We start from the raw sequence: 21,248 nt of genomic DNA on the forward strand, positions 1-21,248 counted from the left end.
CTACTAAATTGAATGGAATACAAAAATAACAGAAATATGGTCCTGGCTCAACATGTTTCATTCCAAATGGAGAGATAAATGAAGAATACAATTTATTTTAATAGATGTCAGCATGTATATGTTTAATGATACAAGCATAGATAAAAATATACTCAAGTGTAGAGTAAGATATAACTTATAATAAAGAAAATACTTAATTAGAGTCCATTGAGGGAGCAGACGTTGACCTGTGTTTTGAGAAGTATAGACACTGAGAAGAAGAAAAGTCATTTAAAAGAAAGAAGATAGTAATAAAGAAAGTACTGAGACACTCAAGGAATGTATATGTAAGACAAAATACATTTTTCCACTAAATTTTAACTTTAATTATTTGGACCAAGTAGTTCTAAAGGTCAATAATAATAAAAAAAACTATATAAAATAGGAATCAAATAATAAAAACTTTTTAAATGGTGTTGTAATTGAAAAATTATTATATGCAAGAATTTTTCCTGGAAGACTAATAAAAATGAAGCATTTTTTTTGCTATGTGAGCTAAGGACATTTTTTTATTAATCAGCAGAAAATTCACACAGGAGACCCCTGTTTAAAAACAGTTTGACAATGATGGCATGGTAGAACATTTTCCCAATAGCACAATTCATGAGGGTGTTCGAGGTATGAGATCCTGCTAACACAATTTGTACTAGCATTTATACAAAAGCACACATTCTTCATCATTAGGCTTGCCTGTGACAAAAATTCTTTTCTTGACCATAATTTATCCAGGTTCCTCTGAGCTCCCTTCAGAGCTAAGCCTTAGACTTGACTTATAAGAACTGCAACTCTCAGCCTTCCTAAACTCAGCAGTGCCCAAAGAAGTTGGTTGTTCCAGCCAAAAGCTGACCACAGGCCCCTGACCACCCTTTTCTTAGAAGCATTTACTTTAACAAGTTGTGACTGTAAATCCTTCTCTGTCCCTTTTAGATGTATCTTCTACAACCCAGGACTGTCTCCTCTTGGACCTGGGAGTCATCTCTTTGAAATGGAAACCTCCAAGGTTTTCCATTGCCTCTAGTCCTCTAGGAGGGTAAGGGCTTAACTTCACTGGGTGCCCTGACACAATTTGCAAAACTACCTTTTGCCTTGAAGATTTGAAAAGTTGTTTTTCCTTCAGATAGCCCAATGAACAAACCCAGATGGCCTAATCACATTAGTGAACCCTCTCTTCCTGTTTTTTTGTAATTTTCAACTGCTCTAACTCTGCTCAAGGCCATGTTTGTTCCTACACCCTATTCCCTCATTCTCTCTCTAAAGCACACTGTCATTTCTGCATAGATTGGAATTCAGCTCGGTTCTATGAAACTGTTTCCCCTACCCCAGTAGTACTGAATAAAATCTTTCTTACTACCTTTAATCAGTGCCTAGCTTTGGTTTTATTTTTTGTTTTGTTTTGTTCTGTTTATTTTTTGTTTTGTTTTGTTTTCCACTGGATGCCAAATAAATAGCTACAAGCCAAAGAAGATAAATCAAATATGAGGTTATGATGCAGAAGAACATGCAAGTAGAGGTAATACATGACTGTGTGTAGCTTCTAAGGGACTAAGAGATCAGCAAGTTCTACTGGAAAAGTAGAACCCAAAGGACAAGTAATTTCCATCAATAGAGGAAAGGTAATAGTAGTAGTACAGCCAGAACCACTATAGCCTCCAAATCCATTGCTGGAGCCAGAGACATAAAACAGGCCACCAACACTAAATAAGGCCACTGTAGGTGTTTCCATAGTAACTCATCATATCAGGGGTTGAAGATTTGGTTTGATGGTGAAATAAATGTCCTGAGAATGAAGACTGCAAATAAACCAGTTCATTTTGGCATTCTCAGTGAAACGTGTGGCAAACCACAACACAAGCTTCGTTGTCTTTGAAAATGAATATCTAATTAAAAAATAACACCAATTGGACATAACTTTATTACTAAGGGTAGTTTCAAACATGGATGAAGTCAATTTTTCCTTTGAATTTATTTAAATGTTGTGTCTAAGAACCAGTCTTTATATGGAAAAACAGGTTTTATGTTCAAAGCTAATGACTACACCTATTTCTACATTTAAAATGTAATCATCAAATTCCTTGCATCGGGCAGCTTGTTCCTGTCGTTGTCTGAGAGCTTGGATTTGTCAAAAGATATTTCCTTCACTTTGCCTACAATAGAGTTTCAATTGGTACCAAATGTCATGTTTTCTTTCTTTTTAAAATTGAATAAACTAGCATAACAATTATAAAATTACCATGCATAATTATATAATTTTAAAGAAGGAGAGAGAATTTATTCAGAGACTACAACAAATATTTGACCATCCTTCTGTTTGCCTTTTCTGAAAAACAACATTCTAACTTCCTGCATATTGTGTTGGTCAAATTCTATTAGATTATATTCAAGCCTAAATTTCTTCTCACTACTACCTTTCATGTAGTATCCATCCTATATAGAAGGATTATCCTATTGTTTCTAAAACTGCAATTTGTATCTATAGTCAAAGCTTGTTCTTACACCTTTCAACTAAATGTTCCTACACTTCCTACACCTGTGGAATATATTCTCCTTATAGTCTCTTAGTCTCTTTTAATATTCCAGACCACAGTCATCTATTGAATTGCTCTGTTTTTGTATTACTGAGTCCCTATCATATAAAAGGTAATTTATCATACTTTTAGACAGGAAGATGATAAGTGAGAAAAAAATAAATGATTATTTCATGATCCTAGAAAGTTTACCCTTTCATTATAGACCCAAAGGGTACTTGTGTGTGTGTGTGTGTATGTGTGTGTGTGTATTCTACATGTGTATGTGTTGTATGCAGGTACAAAGCTAAATATATGGAAGTAGAAAATTAAAGGAAGTTAAAATTATTTAAGTTTTTTTAGAGGAAGAAAATCTATAATGGGCTGGATTGTCCTGTAAAAGAAATTCTGGAGAAGGTTTAAATTAGGCTGAATCCAAAATAAATTTTAAGAATTCAATAGGGAAGAGAAGAGGAGACTTTCTCAAGAGGCCATGGTTTTAACAAATGCTGAGGAGGAAGACTAAACAAGATGTGCATGTAGACAGGACAGAAAACTTCTGTGAAGAATAACTGAAGATTAAGAAGTACGTTGTTTCCAGATCCATGAGGACCTTTTCATATTCTCTGTTGTTTATGGAGAGTTAATCATTCTATGATTTTATCCAGGGTACTGCCACAAAGATATGACTTTTTAGGAATAATTATTTGATGTCAGGATTAATTGCTTGTAAAGCCCAGAATAATTTAGATATTTGTGTGGTCTTTTGTGCTTCCACATGAATTGTACAAGTGTTTTTTTTTGTTTGTTTGTTTGTTTTCTATTTCTGTAAAAACGACATTGGTTTTCGATAAGCATTGCATTTAATCTGTAGATCACGTTGGGTAGTATGGATATTTTAACAATATTACTTTTTCCAATCCATTAACATGAGATATCAACCCATTTGTTTGTGTCTCCTTTAATTTCTTTCATCAATGTTTTGTAGTTTTCAGTATATGTCTTTCACCTTCTTGGTTAAATTTATTCTTAAATAATTTTTGTATCATTAAAACCCATTTCTTTGTATTTCAGTTACTAAACTACACTTCTAGAAATCTTCAAATATACCTAGTTAGGGAAAACTTACTTATCAAGTTGAAGCTTTCCAAATGCTATATTCAGCCTAATTATCTAATATCAAATGTTGAAACTTAGTTTTTTTAATTTTAAATTTAAAATTTTTCAACTATAATATATCCATTTCATATTCAGAAAACAGCAGCTGCTGTGTCATTTATTATGCCTTTGATCAACTAGTTCATGTCTCAACAATTTTGTAAGGTTCAGGTAAACTATATTCTCCTCTGATTACTTAGTTCAGTGTGATCTATCTATCCAGGTTAAGTCCTGTAGTGCATATTTTTCCATGATAGAAATTTTAATTGGGGTACAGTTTTCGTATACTTTTCATAGAAAAGTACAAACATGGATTATGTAATAAACCCATAGATGAATGTCATTCATCCTCAGCTATAATCAATTCATTGCCAATTATCTTTCATTTATACCTATACTAACTCCCTGTTTTTATAATTCTGAAAAAAATCCAGACATCATACCATTTTATCTAAAGGTATGTGTGTATACAGTATATATGGAACATGGAAACATAATATACAGAACATAAGGACAAATTAAAAATAATGGAACCAATTATAGTTGTACTTTGATCTTTCTTATTTCCTGGTAAAACAGGCTTTCATTAGTAGGGTCACTTTTTAGATTCTGCTGTAGTGCTGCATAAATACTTGCTATTGAATTGGGTGAAAAACTTCAATTCTCTGTGGAATTGGTGAGTATCATTCCTGTAATCATGTATAACTTCTCTAAGTTATGAAAAGGAATCACTACTGACACTCTTCTTTCTTGAATTCATTGCTGAATTATTGTGAGAATAGATTATGACGTGTGAAAACACAATAGGCTCACAAATCGAGTGAATGGTAGGTCAGGAGGAACATTGTGTGAGATCGAGGGATAAGAAGAGAGATCTGAGGAAGCCAAACATGAAGCAGAAGTTCACGGCCCCTCTCACGGATGAAGCCAAAAACCAAGGACAAGATGTCGGAAGTAATTCCTGTCAAGTTTTAAATAAGGAGAAAATAGTAATTGAACAGCTGAAAGTCACTAAGAGAATTAATTTGACTTAGAGGTGATGGGGGTTAATCAATACATCATAATGCCTTTGGCTTCTAAGAAGGCACATTGCATCAAAGTATCGTGAAGACACAGCAATTGTTCACAGCTACCTGTTTTTTGCACCGCTTAGTAATTCAACAAAATCTGATGTCACCAAGAAAGGCATCCCACATGTTACAGCACTGAAGATTGTTAGTAATGCATATAATGATACTGAAAATAAAACAGGTGTTCCATGGACTGTTGAATTTTGTACAGGAAAAGTATCTTCATTTGAACTCAAAAGGTCTAAAACTATTTGATTCTGTGGGATTTCCAATCAAATGGAAACATGAACTAAGCAAAACGTGTATCACTGGAAGGAGTTATAATCTTAAACATCAGTGAGTGTCATGTATAAGGGAACATAGTAGGAAGTAAATAATTCCACTTGGAAAAAAAAATTTGATGCAAAAACATTATTATTACAAAGCTTGAAAATCAATTATGTCAAAATGAATGAAAGAAAATAAACCCAAGTTTTTATGCTTGTGAAAAATATTTATTAGAAACTATGCCCAGAATTATCACAGAATAGATTAAGAAAGAAGCTACATGTCAGTAATGTTGCAGGAATGAGAACGTCCAGCATAAGTAATGAAACTCTGGTTTAGATTCATATGTCTCCATTGATTCAAAGTGTCAATCTTTATTGCAATATCTTCAATGGCCTCTCAAAAATTTCACTGCTTGCTTTGAAGGAAACAAAACAACTAATTTATTTTAAAATCATTTAAAAATAATGAGTAACAGAAAAAAAAAATTCAGAAAATTCCAGAGGACCAGTATCTTCTATAGGAAGTAGGATCGAAGTAGCCACAGCCATAACCACCATATCCTCCAAGACCATAATAGCCTAGGCCTCCAAAACCACCAAGGCCATAGCCAAGGCCACCATAGTAGTTGATGCAGTGGTAGCTCATTGTGTCAGGGGTTGAAGCTTTGGTTGGATGTTGAAGGTGACTTTCCTGAGAATGAATATCACCAGCTGCACCCTGCCTTTTATACTCCCTCCGTGTGGGTGTGGTAACCCACAACACACAAGTGTCATTCTCTTTGAAAATCCATCTTTGGTGAAACACAGTACTATTAAGCCATACCTTTCTCTACGAAGGGTAGTTCCAGAGATGCACAAATATGTTTTTTCTTTGAATTGAATTGAATTTTCATTCTTCAGAAACGGGCTTTGTGTTAATAATTATTTTCATGTCTGCAAAGTTAATGTTTTTACATATTTCTATACCTACATCATAATAATCAGGCTCCCTTATTTTAGATAATTTGAGACTTTGATCTTTGTCAATGATATCTCCATTTTGCCTCAGATAGGGTTCTCTTCAATGATGATTTTTCCTTATTATTTATGATGAAATAAACTAGGGTAAAATTATTAAATAATCCATAAATGATTGAGAACACATATTTTTTGAAAGGAAATATGCACAAGTATGTGGCTTTTCTTTCTTGTTGTATATTTGTATGATAACCTTCTAAGCACCTTCATACATGTAAAGATAACATTCAAGTCTTGTCATAAAATAATCTAAGCCTACTTCCTCCAGTTTCTTGCCACTACAAGTGGCAATAAACCTCCATTCTACCTAGGTGAGCCCTCTCCAATTATTTCTTGAAACTTCAATTGCCTTTCTCACTCTAAGCTTTTTATCAGGCATCCTTTCTCACTCTAAAATAACTCCCTCTCCTCATAGCTTTCTTCAACAATTCTAGTCCACAAAAACCTACAAACATACATCTACTGTTTTAAGTCGACACTGCCTCTTAAAAATTTTTTCATTTTTTGACTGGTTACTGGAACTGGTTTAAAAGCACTTCGAAGGCATGAAGCTGACACCTAACACAATACCTTGTAAAAGGAAACAACATACGTATTTGCTGATTTTTTAAATTTCTTTTTGCCTGAAATGCAAATTCATATTGTATGAGTTTTTTGTAAATAGAGAAGTATTTACATGAAGGGATATAAATATTTATATTTATATACTTCAAATTGTAAAAAATTCAATTAAAACAAATATACTCAATAAAGTATTCATATTTACATTATATTATGAGAAAGAAACAATGATAAGCCTTTGGGAAGGGAGATGATAGATGATAAATATATAAATGATGACTCCATTGACTTTAAATCCCACAACTTAATTGTATTCTCAATTGTGTGTGTGCTTGTGTGCTTGTCTCTTTATGTTGTATGTATGTGTGTGTTATTTGGTGTATGTGAATGAAGACATATGTGTTTTTTTCTTATAAATATCATAAAGCAGTATATGGAGGAATAAAATGATGGGTGGTTACACTGATTTCAAGAGTAATTTAGAGGAATTAACTATTATGGTGGGAGCAGTGTCTTGCAAGTAAGAATTCTGTAGAAATGTAAAATGAGCTGCATCTAGAGGATGCGTATAAGAATTTTACAAAGTGAGAAGAGAAGAGAAGAGGAGTTTCCAACATGGAAACTGGTTTTAGCTTATGATCAGATACAAAGGTAAGCAAGGTATGTCCTCAATGAGCAAAGCATTGTGGTTGGAGCACAGAGTTTAAATAAAGAATAATTGATGGTTGGGAAGCATTTTAACTTACCTGCAGGGTGGGCCGTACATTATATTCTATAGTTTTGTTTTGGGCTATGGGCTCAGAGAAGTGATGTTTTAGGAATATATATTTTCTCTGAAATGTGGATTGTATGGTGAATTCTTGAAAGCAAGAGGACCACTTGAGAAGTTCTTACAATATACCGTCATAGTATGGCATAAGAAAAATGGACTAGAAAGGATGAACGTAAGGTATATTATTAAATATCAGTAGTATTTGTGCAGATTTTAGAGACAAATATGGAACTTACAAGGCATAGTTATTATTTTTCCTTGTTTAAATGTAATGTGCTATCCTCCTTTAAGTTAACTTTATTAAAAATTAAATAAACAGTATCAGGCCCTAAATTTCTCAGTACCAAATAATTATGACAAAATCCATTTCCTTGGAATTCTAGTCAGTCAACTGACTAGACTGAAAATATTTTTCTTCTCCCTCCCCGTGACAATGCACGTGCTGTTCTCTTCTTCAACTGTGCCCTTCTCTAATTTGTTTAAAATACCATTTTGTCAGGGGGTACATGAAGTACGGTTCTATTCAATACATCTCTCCATGTTCCTTAAGTCCTAGAGTCCTTCTCACAAAATAAAACATTTAATTGTTTCTGAAAATATGGTTATGGAAAAAAAAATTAAATACAGAAATATAGTAGTACAATACCAAACAACTCCCACCAATCATTCATTCATTTTAATGAATTACCAAGTCAAGGTCAATTGTATTTCAAACATAGCCTCACATGCTTCCTTCACTGTTGCATCATTTTGAGATGCCCTGCTTTTTGGGTCCATAAATATTTCAGTATATAGCTGGTAGATACAAAGATTCTTGCTTTAAAAAAAGGTATTGGGTGTGTGATTTTTAAATTATTATTTATTTCCTGGAATTTAAGCTCCATTATTTAAAATGTCCTGTCAGGTTGGATTTAGCGCTATGTAAGTAACTGCTAATAACTGAATTGAAGATTCTGATTTCTAGCTTGACTCAATGAAACTCATCCTCCAAATCATTTCTCCATTCACTAAATCACAAAAAAGTCAGCACAACTATTAGTTTATTAACACATTACTGAAGTATTAGTAAGAATCACTGGAGAGCCATGAAAACTTGTGTAACTTACCTAATTAAATGAGAGTTATATTGGGAGTCACATCATGTATAATTTAAAGATGAAGGTTAGGGATCTTAAGACCCTAATTATGAGAATATGAGATAAAAATCCATAACAGTCTCAGGTTTGAAGGAAGCACCCCCCCAAAAAAAAAGCCTGCAATAAAATCCCTCTCAAGACTTAAATGAGGAACAAATACTACTCAACCTGAGTTGGCAAAATTATAGAAAAATTGATTGAAGCCTCAAATATTTTTTAACTTCTGAAAAAAACAGGGTAAGACCTGAAAAGTTACATATTAAAATGTTAAAATAATAAGGAAAGTCTGAACATAGAAAAAGAAAACCCAGGCTCTCTATTTCTTTTATAAAAATTGAAGCTGCTGGGACTTCCTTGGTGGCACAGTAGTTAAGAATCCGCCTGCCAAGTCAGGGGACACGGGTTCGAGCCCTGGTCAGGGACGATCCCACATGCTGCGGAGCAACGAAGCCTGTGTGCCACAACTACTGAGCCTGCGCTCTAGAGCCCGGGAGCCACAACTACTGAGCCCATGTGCCACAACTACTGAAGCCCGCGCGCCTAGAGCCCGTGCTCCGCAACAAGAGAAGCCACCGCAATGAGAAGCCTGCGCGCAGCAACCAAGAGTAGCCCCACTTGCTGCAACTAGAGAAAGCCCGCGTGCAGCAACGAAGACCCAATGTAGCCAAAAATAAATAAATAAATATATATTAAAAAAAATAATAAAACCACAAGCCATCCTTAAAAAAAAAAAAAGATTGAAGCTGCTGGAGTGGGCAGTGTGTATGTGTTTGGCAGCAGGGGATGGGGAGGGGGAAAAGATTCAAACAACATGTATCCCTGTCATTGTTTTCTAAGGAGGTACCTGGTACAGGGCACATTGAACAAAGACCGAGCAAAAAGGTACAGACAGCTCTTCCTTACAAGCTCATAAACTAACAGTTTCTAAAGAGTAAATTGGTTTAAAAATATTCTTTCCCTGATATACTGAGGGTAAAGGAGTTATTATATTAAACTAATAACTTTACAAAGGAAGTGTTATTATATTCATAAGAATTAGTTTATGCCTAAATATTTTGTTTTTATAGGATGTCAAATCAAAAAGAGAACAATATCTGAGCAAGTTATCACATGAGATGTAGAAGTTGCAGGCTAAAAGTTGATAAGATCAGTTCTAAGGAAGTAAATAATTATATGGAAAAAATAAGTTTCAACCAAATATATTAAGCAAATATGCAAAACTTATGAATAAAAAGTGCATTTAGGTAGGCAAAAATAATGAAACCAGGTTCTGAATGTTGACAAATTTTATTGGAAAATACTTCCAGAAATATCGCAGGAGGGATAAAGGAGGAAGCTTCATGTCAGTAACATAGCAGGAGTGAAGATAGGCAGCCTGGGTGATAGATTCTGGATGGGGGAAACAGATCATTGTAGATGTAGAATGCTTTCAGTAAAATCCAGATGATCAGTATCTTCCATAGAAAGAGGGATGGAAGTAGACACCGCCATAGCCACCATAGCCTCCACGACCATAGCTGGAACCATAGCCATAACCCAGGCCACCAAAACCACCAAGGCCATAGCCAAGGCCACCATACTAGTTGCCGTAGTAGTAGCTCATTGTGACAGGGCTTGAGGATTAGGTTGGATGTTGAAGATGACTTTCTTGAGAATAAATATCACCTGCTGCTCCCAGACTTTTGTACTCCCTCCATGTGGGTGTGGTCAACCACAACACACAAGTGTCATTCTCTTTGAAAATCCATCTTTGGTGAAAAACAGTACTATTAAGTCATAACTTTCTTATGAAGGGGAGTTTCAAAGATGCATGAAATGTTTTATTTTTCCTTTGAAAACATTTCAATTTTTATTTTCCTTTTGTCATAACTTAAATTACATATATTCCTACAGTTAAAATATCAGCCTCCTTCATAATGGATAGATCATTTCTGGTATTTCCTGAGATCTTTGTCATTAACAGACAATATCTTCTTCGTGTTTTGTTACACTCAATTTTTGTCTATTTTAAATATCATGTTTTCTATCGCTTTTTCTCTTTGGCTTTCAATAAATCAGGGTACCAAGTATTAAGTAACCATGAATGATTGAAACTAATCCAAAAATCGAAGACAAATTATTCAGAATAAAAACTACATTTCAGTGACTCTAATTTGTAAAGACAGACTCCATAGAAGGATATTCAAGTCACACTAGAGATAATACTTTTGTATTAGTTTCCTAGGACTGCTGTAAAAATTAACCACTCATTGGTAATTTTTTTCTCAAAACAGGAGAAATTTAAGTTCTCATAGTTCTAAAAGCTAGAAGTCTAAAATCAAGATATTTACAGGGCCATACTCCCTATGAAGGCTCTGAGGAAATTTTATTCTTTGCTTCTTCCTAGCTTCTGGTGGTCCCTGGTAATTCTTAGCATCTCTTGTCTTGCTGCTACATCATTCCAATCTCTGCCTCAATCATCACAGGGCCTTTATCCCGTCTTGTGTGTGTGTGTGCATGTGTGTGTGTGTATCTAAATCTCTGTCTTCTTATAAGAACACCAGAAATTAGATCTGAAGCCCATCCTAATCCAGTATAAACTCATCTTAACCTGATTACATCTGTGAAGACCCTCTTTCCAAATAAGCTCACATTCACAGGTTAGAACTTTATGATTTCTTTTTAGGAGACATAATTCAGCTCCTTAACACTGCCTTTTCGATGAAACATACATCTTTGTCAGATTGTATTTTGAAAATTAAGCTAAATTGAGATGAGTTTTCAGAAAATCACCTTCCTATATAGTTATAGGTTAGTTAGGGTGGAAAGAAACATTTTGCATGAGATTTGGAAGACAGGAAATTAAACTAAAGCTTAATCTCTCAGCCCTCCCTTTTGCGAGACAGGAAAACTGCAGCGGAGTTGAGTGAGAGGAATGCCCTTTTCCCAGGGCTCAGAGACAAGGCTCTGCTCATTCCCCTTGAGTTGAGACCTTTCCAGTTATGGGAAAGACTCTGGGTATCTTTCACAAATCTTGCTCTTCCTCTCCCACTGCCAGAGCAAAGAAGGGATCTTTTTCAAATTTTCACGGTGTGAACCTGGTAGAGTTCCTGTAGATAAAGCCCATAAAAGTGTGGGCCCCTCTAAGACCAAAGCCCCTTAGAGTTTCTCACTTTTGCACGAATCCATACTCAGCCTCTAGTAACTTGTCACAATGAGAGTTTGAGTATTTGTAACAGTTTGACTCCAGAGGCTTCTTCTGTTGGTAAGCAGATCTCAGCTGTGACTACAGATTCCCCCATTTCTCCAGATTTTAGGAATGGTTTGTCCTGAAAACTCAGTTCTCTGCTAGATTCTAGAAAAGTCATTGATCTTTAGTTTGTGCAGCTTTATCTTGTTGTAAAGACCAGAGTGACAATTTCCAAGCTCTTGCCATGTCAGAGCTAAAATGAGAAGTCCTAAATTTTTATTTAATAGAAAATAGAGCAGTTATTTAGTTATTTAAAGACTGGAAGACTTTAAAGTTTAGGTTGCACACAGAAAGGAGTACAGGTGAAATGAAGATTCATTCAATCAAACGATAAGTTTGATTGAATATCTGGAATATTAAAGTTATTTCACTTTGCTTGGAACAAAGTATATGATAAAATGGAAAGATATAAATGGCCACTCATGGTCTTAGAAAGCCTGCCCTTTAGCTGTGGTCTAAAAATATCTTGTCTGGTGTGTCTATGATTTTCTGGGTATTGTAGCGTGGAGGCAGGGCTGAGGGTGGGGAATAGATTGAGCCACATGAAGGAGTATAGAGAAATGTAAAATGAAAGGTAGTGACTCCTATTTCAAAAGCAGCTTAAAAGAGCTTAAGATTTCCATGGGCTAGGTTCATTCATCAAAGAATTCTGGAAAAGGTGGGACACAGTGGATGTGAAGGATGTGTAAGATTCATTAAACATCAAAGAGAGAGGCAGAAACTAGAAGGAGGCAATGACTTTAGCTAATGCTCTGAGGCAAGACTTAACCACATGTATCCTCGATGTGCACATGTAGATCAGTGTATCTGGAGCAGAGTTTATATACAGACTAATTAAATTTGGGAGGTACACAGATTACAGAGCAAGAAGTGTCTGGGCAGAGAAAGATAAATACTGTATGATCTCACTTATATGTGGAATCTAAAAGAGCAGAATTCATAGAAACAGAGTAGAATGGTGGTTACCAGAGACTGGGGGCTGGAAAAAAATGGGGAAATGTTGTTCAAAGGGTACAAGCCTCCACTTATAAGATGAATAAGTTCTGGGGATCTAATGTACAACGTGGCTATAGTTAACAATATTGTCACATACTTGAGAGTTGCTATAAGGGTAAATCTTAAATGGTCTCACCACGCACAAAAGTGATAATTATATGAGGTTATGGAAGTGTTAAACTAACCCTTTTGTGGTAATCATTTCACAGTATATATGTGCATTAAATCATCATGTTGTATGTTGTATTCCTTAAACGTATACATTCTATTTTGATCATATCTCAATAAAGCTGGAAAAAGTTTAAGTCAAATAAAAAGAGAAGAAAGGCTTGGGACTTGGGATTGAAAATTTGTCATTTATGGAGTAATCTTCTAATTTTGGGCCAGGGAAGTACTATAAGAAAAGTGCAATTTTAGAAATACTTGGTTTTTGGTGCAAGCTGGGTGGTGTGGGGAGATGTGGAAAGTAATGAGATGAGCTAGATAATACATCAATAATTATGGTATAGTATAGTAAGAGCTGGAATTAAGGTTTTTGTAGCAGGGATAGCTGGGAAAGGATGGCTATAAGATGCAAAATGTTAAAGGAGTAGCACACATATCCTTCATTGACTAAAAATAGAAACATTACCAAGCTACAGGTTTGTATTCTTTATATCATTTTATGTTTAACTTTTAAATGAATATAAGCTGATAAAAATGGATTTCCTGTCCAAAGTAAAGAGCATTATGACCAATGTTTGCTTTTTAATAAAATGAGTGAAATACTTCATGTGTGTTTTAATACATATGCAGAAGTCCACTGCATTTTATTTATTCAGTAGCCCATAATTTTTGAGATAAAAGCATTTGAGAGCAATAAAAAAAAAAAAAAAACATGTTTTTGATAACAATCTATATTTCACAGTGGAAGTCACCAAAAGGCAACTTTAAAAGTTCAGTTATTTAGAGATAAATAAATATTTCACCTCAAGTCAATTTTTGGAACTTTACCATGACTCCAATTACCAATACTCTCCTCAAATTATGAAGGGAAAATTTGAGATGTTTGCTAGTGAACAAAATGAATATTAAGGTAATAATTATAAACCATAAAGCAAATAATATTTTCCTACATGACATCTTACCTTTGAAATTTGAGTGGTATAACTAGCATATTTGATAGTAGCATCAGATCATTCCTCAATATAACAAAATTATATTCAGTAATAATCATAAAATAAACAGTTATAATGGCCAGAAACAAAACACACAATGACAAATATTGTTTTATTGAAATACATCTGTAAATTTTATAAATTATTGTCCATTAACTAATCAGTGAATTTAAACAAAAATAAAATACCTGTAAAAAATTTGCTTTTACCAAACAAAAATATTATCTTGTATAGTTTTGCAATGTTTCATTGTTTCGAATTTGAAACACACACACACTCACACACACATATATATACACACTACTCTAACTGAGCCATGTTACTAACAGACTTTCTTTCTCTCTCTTTCTTCCTCCCTCCCTCTTTCTTTTCTTCCTTTCTTCCTTCCTCCCTTTCTTTCTTTCTTTCCTTCCTTCCTTCTTTCTCTCTTGCTTTCTTTTCCTCTATCTCTTTCCTCCTTTCTTTCTTTCTTTCTTTTTCTTTCTTTCTTTCTTTCTTTCTTTCTTTCTTTCTTTCTTTCTTTCTTTCTTTCTTTCTTTCTTTCTTTCTTTCTCTCCTCTCTGTCTCTGTCTCTCTCTTTTTTTCTTTTTTACTGGAGAAGCAATATGTCTGGATAACAATGTGATTTTCTAAATTAGTTTTTCTTTGCTATCTTTTGCTCAAAGTCTACAAAATATGAAGAAGTCAAATCTCTTTGTCAGTCAGTTAAAGCTCCCTATAAGCTGTATTCTTTTTAATAAGTCAATACTTCTTCTTAATTGACAATCTCTCCATTATTTCATGGATACTATATTCTCTCCTTCATGCCCGTGACAATGTCATTCTGCTCTCTTCATCCAACATTCCTTTACCAAACTAGTTTATGATGCCTTTTTTTAAAAGTGAAGATGAAATACAATCTCCTTTGTTATACATTTACTTTTACTGATTCATCTCTCCCTGTTCTTTGAGTCTTGTGCTATACATTTCATATGCCACAAAATAGACATTTAGTTATGGTCATATTTTCTAATGAATTTTATTATATAAAGTTAAGTACAATATAAGAATAATATGGTTAAAGGAATCATTATATACATAACTCATCTTCATAAATTATCACCTTGTGACCAATCAAATTTCCTCTGTACTTCTGTCCTTTTCCTTGTTACCAGATGTGAAATTTTTAAGCAAATCCCAGGAATCATATCATTTTATCTATAAATATTGTCATATGACTTTCTAAATGATAGGGACTTTTAAAAAGCACTGTCAGTAATTTTTTTAAATCTTATTTTTGAACTGAAATAGATTTTTCAAATAAGGTTGCAAATTAGATTTATTTTGAGATTGTTTGAAAAGTTTAACCTTTATTCAGAATCTGTGTGATTCGGCATTCTCAGCATTCTTAATTTCATAAGATCATTAAAAGAGATGAAAACAAAGTTTACACTAGAAAGATTTTTCTCTTAAGCACAGTGCTGGAAGTATCTGTGGGACTCACTGGAGACTCATGAAGGCCCATGGGATTCACCCAGTTTATTGGAAGTGATACCAGTGAACATCTTTACGTAGGACTCAAAGGTGAAGCTTAGTATCCAAGGAAACCAAGACTCCACACAAAAGTCAATGACCCATCTCTGGAATAGAATTCTGATCAAGATCAGAATAGAATTCTGATCAAAATCCAATCCCGAACTAGGTTGGAAAAAGGAGTAAGAACATTAATTTAGAGTCAATTTTTAAGTTTTAAGTGAGTTTAAAGAGAGTTTATCTTAAAAATTGATTTGTATATGCTATAATACTGAGATAACCAAGAATGCTATGGTGAATTCTCAGGTTTTTCTCTTTCATAGAGCAAATGAAGGCTATCAAGCCACATGTTTTCCCACATTTAAATTACACAAGGAGGCACACTACTATATATAAAATAGATAACTAATAAGGGCCTAGTATACAGCACAGGGAACTCTACTCAATACTCTGTAATGATCTATATGGGAAAAGAATCTAAAAAAGAGTGGATATATGTATATGTATAACAGATTCACTTTGCTGTACACCTGAAACTAACACAAAATTGTAAACCAACTATACCCCAATAATTTTTTTAAAAAAATAAATTAATTAAAAAAATAAATAAATTATACAAGGAGGAAACTGACACAGAAACAGTTGGAATAGTGAGCTACAAATCAAGGACACTACTTTCTTGATGAGCTCAGAAAAATAGGAATACCTATTGGGTAAGTATAGCACCAAAAAGAGCCTCTTCATACAGTGCTGAAAGTCTCCTGACTTTTCATTAAACGAAAGAGAGAATAGATGGTCCATCAAACTTCACATATTTACATATTGTTAATGAAGGACATATCTTCATAAGTATTAGAAATGTCTGAATATATTTGGTTCTATGGAATTCCATATTTTAAAAAAGAGACATCAATTTAGCAAAGTAAATCATCTAAATGAGTTATATACTTAGTTTAACAGTAAGGGTTATTTCTAAGGAAACATGAATACAAAGTAAATATGTTCCATGGGAAAATATTTTTCAATACAAAAATACTACTAAAATTTTGGAAAACATAAACATCTAGTGTTTTGAAATGGTTGAAAGAAATAAAGTTTGATATTTAATGTTCACCAAAAAATATTTATTCAAAACTAAGACTAGAAATATCACAGAAGTGAAAAGGAGCAAAATATAGGTCATTTTCCAGAAGAGTTGACTATATCTTGGTAGAGCATTCAAATCATTCATCAGAAACATGAGTGTCTGCTGATCCAAGAAGTTCCAAGTGCAGGGTGATAACGTCTTTGAAGAAAAGTAACAGATAATAAAAATTACACAAACATTCTGAATCCCAAAATAATGATCAGGTCTTTCAGAAGAATCCAGATGACAAGTATCATCCATAGAAAGAGGGACAGAAGTAGCCACAGCCATAACCATAATAGCCTCCAAGGCCATAGCTAGAACCATAGCCATAGCCCAGGCCACCAAAACCACCAAGGCCATAGCCAAGGCCACCAGTAGTTGCTGTAATGGTAGCTCAATGTGTCAGGGGTTGAAGGTTTGGTTGGATGTTGAAGGTAAGTTTCCTGAGAATGAATATCACCAACTGCATCCAGACTTTTATACCCCCTCAGTGTGGGTGTAGTAAAGCACAACACACAAGTGTCATTCTCTTTGAAAATGTATCCTTGGTGAAAGATAGTACTATTAAGTCATACCTTTCTTATTAAACATAGTTCCAAAGATGCAAGAAGACATTTTCCTTTGAATGTAATATAATTTTTCATAACTCAGAATTAATATTTGTTTTTATTATGTTCATCATCAAAACTGATTTTTTTCATGTATTTCTACATTAAAATTGAATCTCCAAGCTTTCTTCTATGAGATAGACAATTCTTGGCATTTTCTGAAATTTTTAATATTGCCAAATGTTATTTCTTTTTTCTACCTCAGATTTTTTTAATCTTTTCCAAAAACCTGTTTTCTTTACTTATTCAATAATTGAATCACATAATTGTTAAATTTAATTATGAAAAATAAAACATATGTTTGTCATCAATTAGATAAAAAGATGCCATTTATTTAGAAAAATTTGGACAATTTTTGATTATCTTCCTTACTGGATATTCTGTGTCACAACATTTTAACTACCTTTATACTTGAAAATACCAAATTCTGTAAGAGGAGTGACATGTCCTAACACAAAATGCACAATTTTCTTCTGTACCCTTACAAAGAAAATCTCTTCTGACCACATGTGATATACCAATGTTTCTTGAAACTGGCAGTTGGCATCTTTGCCATATACTTTTTCTCACATGTATTGAATACTTATTCTCCTGGAAAAAAAAATGTATCTCTTGTTCTTATGCCATTTTCACCCATTCTAGTTCACAATCCTACTAGCCTACTATTATGTAGTTCTTCCCCCTTCCACACCGCCACCTAGTGGTCTGATTTCTTTATTTTTATGTTTTATTAATTTATTTTTCACCCTACTCCGTGGTCAGCATTTCTGTTCTTTGAGAATCAAACTCTATGACGGAGTTAGGAATGATATCGAGGAGGAGCAGGAAAAGAGAAAGGAAAAGAAAATAAGTAGGACTGAGCAGGGGAGCCTTGAGACCATAATACAGACCCTACAAATTCTCTGACGGCCCAGCTGGAACTCTGCAGGAAAGATTGTTTTCAGAGGAGGCCCATGTTAAGCAGAAACGCTGTGCCTAGTTATTGGCTGGCAGCTGCCCTAAGAATAGTGCAGCTCTGGCTCAAGGGCTGTGGTAGACCCTGACAACACTGACATCCTGTTGTACTCTGGGTAGAGACTCCTTTCTGGAAGAAAGATTTGAGAGGTCGATCTCCATGTTTGCCACGTCCTCCAGTTTGTTTATAAACAATTTGAAGGCATGGACCGTGATTTAGTATGACTGAGGCTTAAAGTGATGTAATATCTTATAAAATAATGTGTATATATATTTTTAATATATTTGTTTTAGAAATACTATTTTAAAAACTTAAAATGTTATATTAAAAAATAACAGGTATGTCATATAGGATACCTCAAACTTTATTTTTCAAAGGAATGGGATGATGATTTATATCATTTTCTTTAAACAAATTCTTACTGAATGCCTGTTATATGAAAATATTTTGCTATGCATTTGACCAGAGAGATGATGGATTGGAGATATGTAAGAATCTAATCCCTAGCCTTAGAAATGTACCTTTTAATTTAAATCATAGTTGTGTGTGTGTGTTTATGGTTTGTGTGTGGGAGGGTATGTTCCTTTGCGGCAAATGCATCGTTTATATTTGTGTATATGGATAATGTAAAGCAACTAAGCAACAGTAAAATAAGAGGGAGTGACATTTATTACAAAAACAGTAAAATGTTAGAGTGCGTTATATTGATCTGCAAATAATTTCTTAAAAAGGTGGGTTTGAGGTAGGCTCTTGAGGGACAGAAGTTATTCAACAGAAAGAGAAGAAAAGAGGAGACAGCATCTTAATGCAGTGAACAGAAGTGAGACCAAGCAAGGTGTGTCTTCCATGTGCAGAGCAGTATGGATATAGCGGAAGGTTTGCAAAAACAGTAATTGAAGGCTGTGAAGACGTTGGATCCCATCAGAAGGGGACTTCACTGATTATTAGGCTGAGGATTTTATATTTAGTTTTGTCCTGTTTTTATTCAAAGACAATGACATGACAGAAGTAATATATCAGAATTACTTTTTGGTGTTCAGAATAGATTATGTGGGCAGAGCTTGGGAGCAAGGATATCAGTTCAGTGGCTATAACATTGTCCTGGATTTGATAAAAAGGGATGGGAATAGGTTTGTAGTAAAGTGAGTGCCAGGACGTAATGGGCATAAAGTATACTAAAAAAATTCAAGAACAGATATTAGGGGGAAATAACATTAGAAAAAGAAAAGAAAAAGAAAATTCACCTAGTTGTATAATCTTTGCTGTCCAAATATAATATATTTTACCCATTATAAAATTACGATATGTCATAGGTAAACAACATCACACCATATGCTTTCTCTTGAATTTTGTTTAAAATGTTTAAGACCTTCAAAAATAATTTAATACATATGCTTAACTCCATTACATTTGACATTTACTCAGTTCATAATCACTTGGAGGAAAAAATATTTGAAAAAGTTAGAAAAATAGGTTTGGGGTTTAACATTTCATAGTATTTCATAATAGAAGGCATCAAAAGACTGCTTTAAATAACTGGTAAATAAATATGTTGGCCCCAAATCCAGTTTTGGAAAGTCTTTATTACCCCCAAGTTCACAAGCTCTGAGCTGCTCATGAGGCAGTGTTTGAGAGGCTTTCTGAATATATTCTGAAATGTTTACAATGAATAAATATAAAATAATTAGACTGAAACATTAACAATATCATCTTAAAATATTTTCATTTGGCAATCTAATGTACAATAAGAATCCAAATTATCTGAAAGCGAATTTATTTTCTTTCTATGTAAATGTATTTCTTCTTCCAATAGTCTTTTCATTACCAGCCGTATTAACTTTCTGGAAAGTCACTGAGCCCCAGCACCTTCATGCTTCCTTCACATCACTTTTATGATCAGACTGATTAACTATTTTGAACTGTTTCTCCTTAAAACCACCTTCTTTTTTCTTCCAACCATCAAACCTCACCAGAGAGAATGAGGTGGGACCTGATTGCCACATGTCTTGAACTCTGCACAGCAACTTTGCTGGTTAAAAGTTATTTTGTAAACACAGTTATGTTCTTGTTACTCCTTCCTCCAAAAAATCCACACAATATGAAGGGAAGATATCCCTTTACATAATGTCTGAGGTTTACCAAAAGCTGTTTTCACTCTAATAAGTTAACACTGAACCTCAAGCTTCACTATACATTATTACAGTATACTCTTTGTCCCCAGGAAATACACCTGTTGATCTTTTTACCCATTGTGCCTTAGGCTGCTAGTTCAAATTCTAACCTTTTTCAAGGTCCACATGAAATAATAATTTTTTAATATTACTTCATTCTTTCTTTTTAGTTCAATTGTCCCTGTTCTTTATGTCCTGCAGACATATAAAATGACACAAAAGAGAGTTGCTTGTGTCTGTATTGTGTAACTATTTTGCTACGGAAAAAAATATATATGTAAAAAATAGACTAGTATATGGTACCTAAATGTCCTGTCTTAAACAACTGACATCTCATGGCCTATTGTGTCTCCTTTAAACCCTTTACCACCCCTTACTCCTGTATTATTTTGAGGTAAATCTCAAGCATTATATAGTTTCATCCATAAATATTTAGGTATATATTTTACATATGAACTAAGGTATAAATACCGTCCATTAAAGTCATTTGGTGGTGAAATACTTGCTTCAGGGTTGATTGAAAAGCTTAAGTTTTGGGTGAAAACAGTGAGAGGGAACTACCTTAGCTTTCCTAATTACATGGAATCATCAGAAGTGATTATAAAAAACTGTTACTTTAATACCCATTTTTTGGTTATCTTTAAATCCAATGTTAGGAGTGCATGTAAGAATCACTTGAGTACCACAAAGACCTGTATGGCTCATCCAATTGAAAGAAACTTCCATCAGTGCTTGTACTTGTGATAGTAGGGGTATTCAGAGGTGATAACAGAGGTATGAGGAATTCAGAGGTGATAATAGGGACATGAGAAAGCTGATAGTTGAGGCAGACATCAATAATCAATCTCAGGATTGATTGCAGGAGGTCAAGGACAGGAATTAGAATAGAATTCCTAGCAAGGTTTAAATGAGTGACAAATGCCAGCAGCCATCCAGAGCAAGAGAATTCATTCCAAATCCATGTC

The sequence above is a fragment of the Balaenoptera musculus genome, chromosome 4 (assembly GCF_009873245.2).
Source record: "Balaenoptera musculus isolate JJ_BM4_2016_0621 chromosome 4, mBalMus1.pri.v3, whole genome shotgun sequence".
NCBI lineage: Eukaryota > Metazoa > Chordata > Mammalia > Artiodactyla > Balaenopteridae > Balaenoptera > Balaenoptera musculus.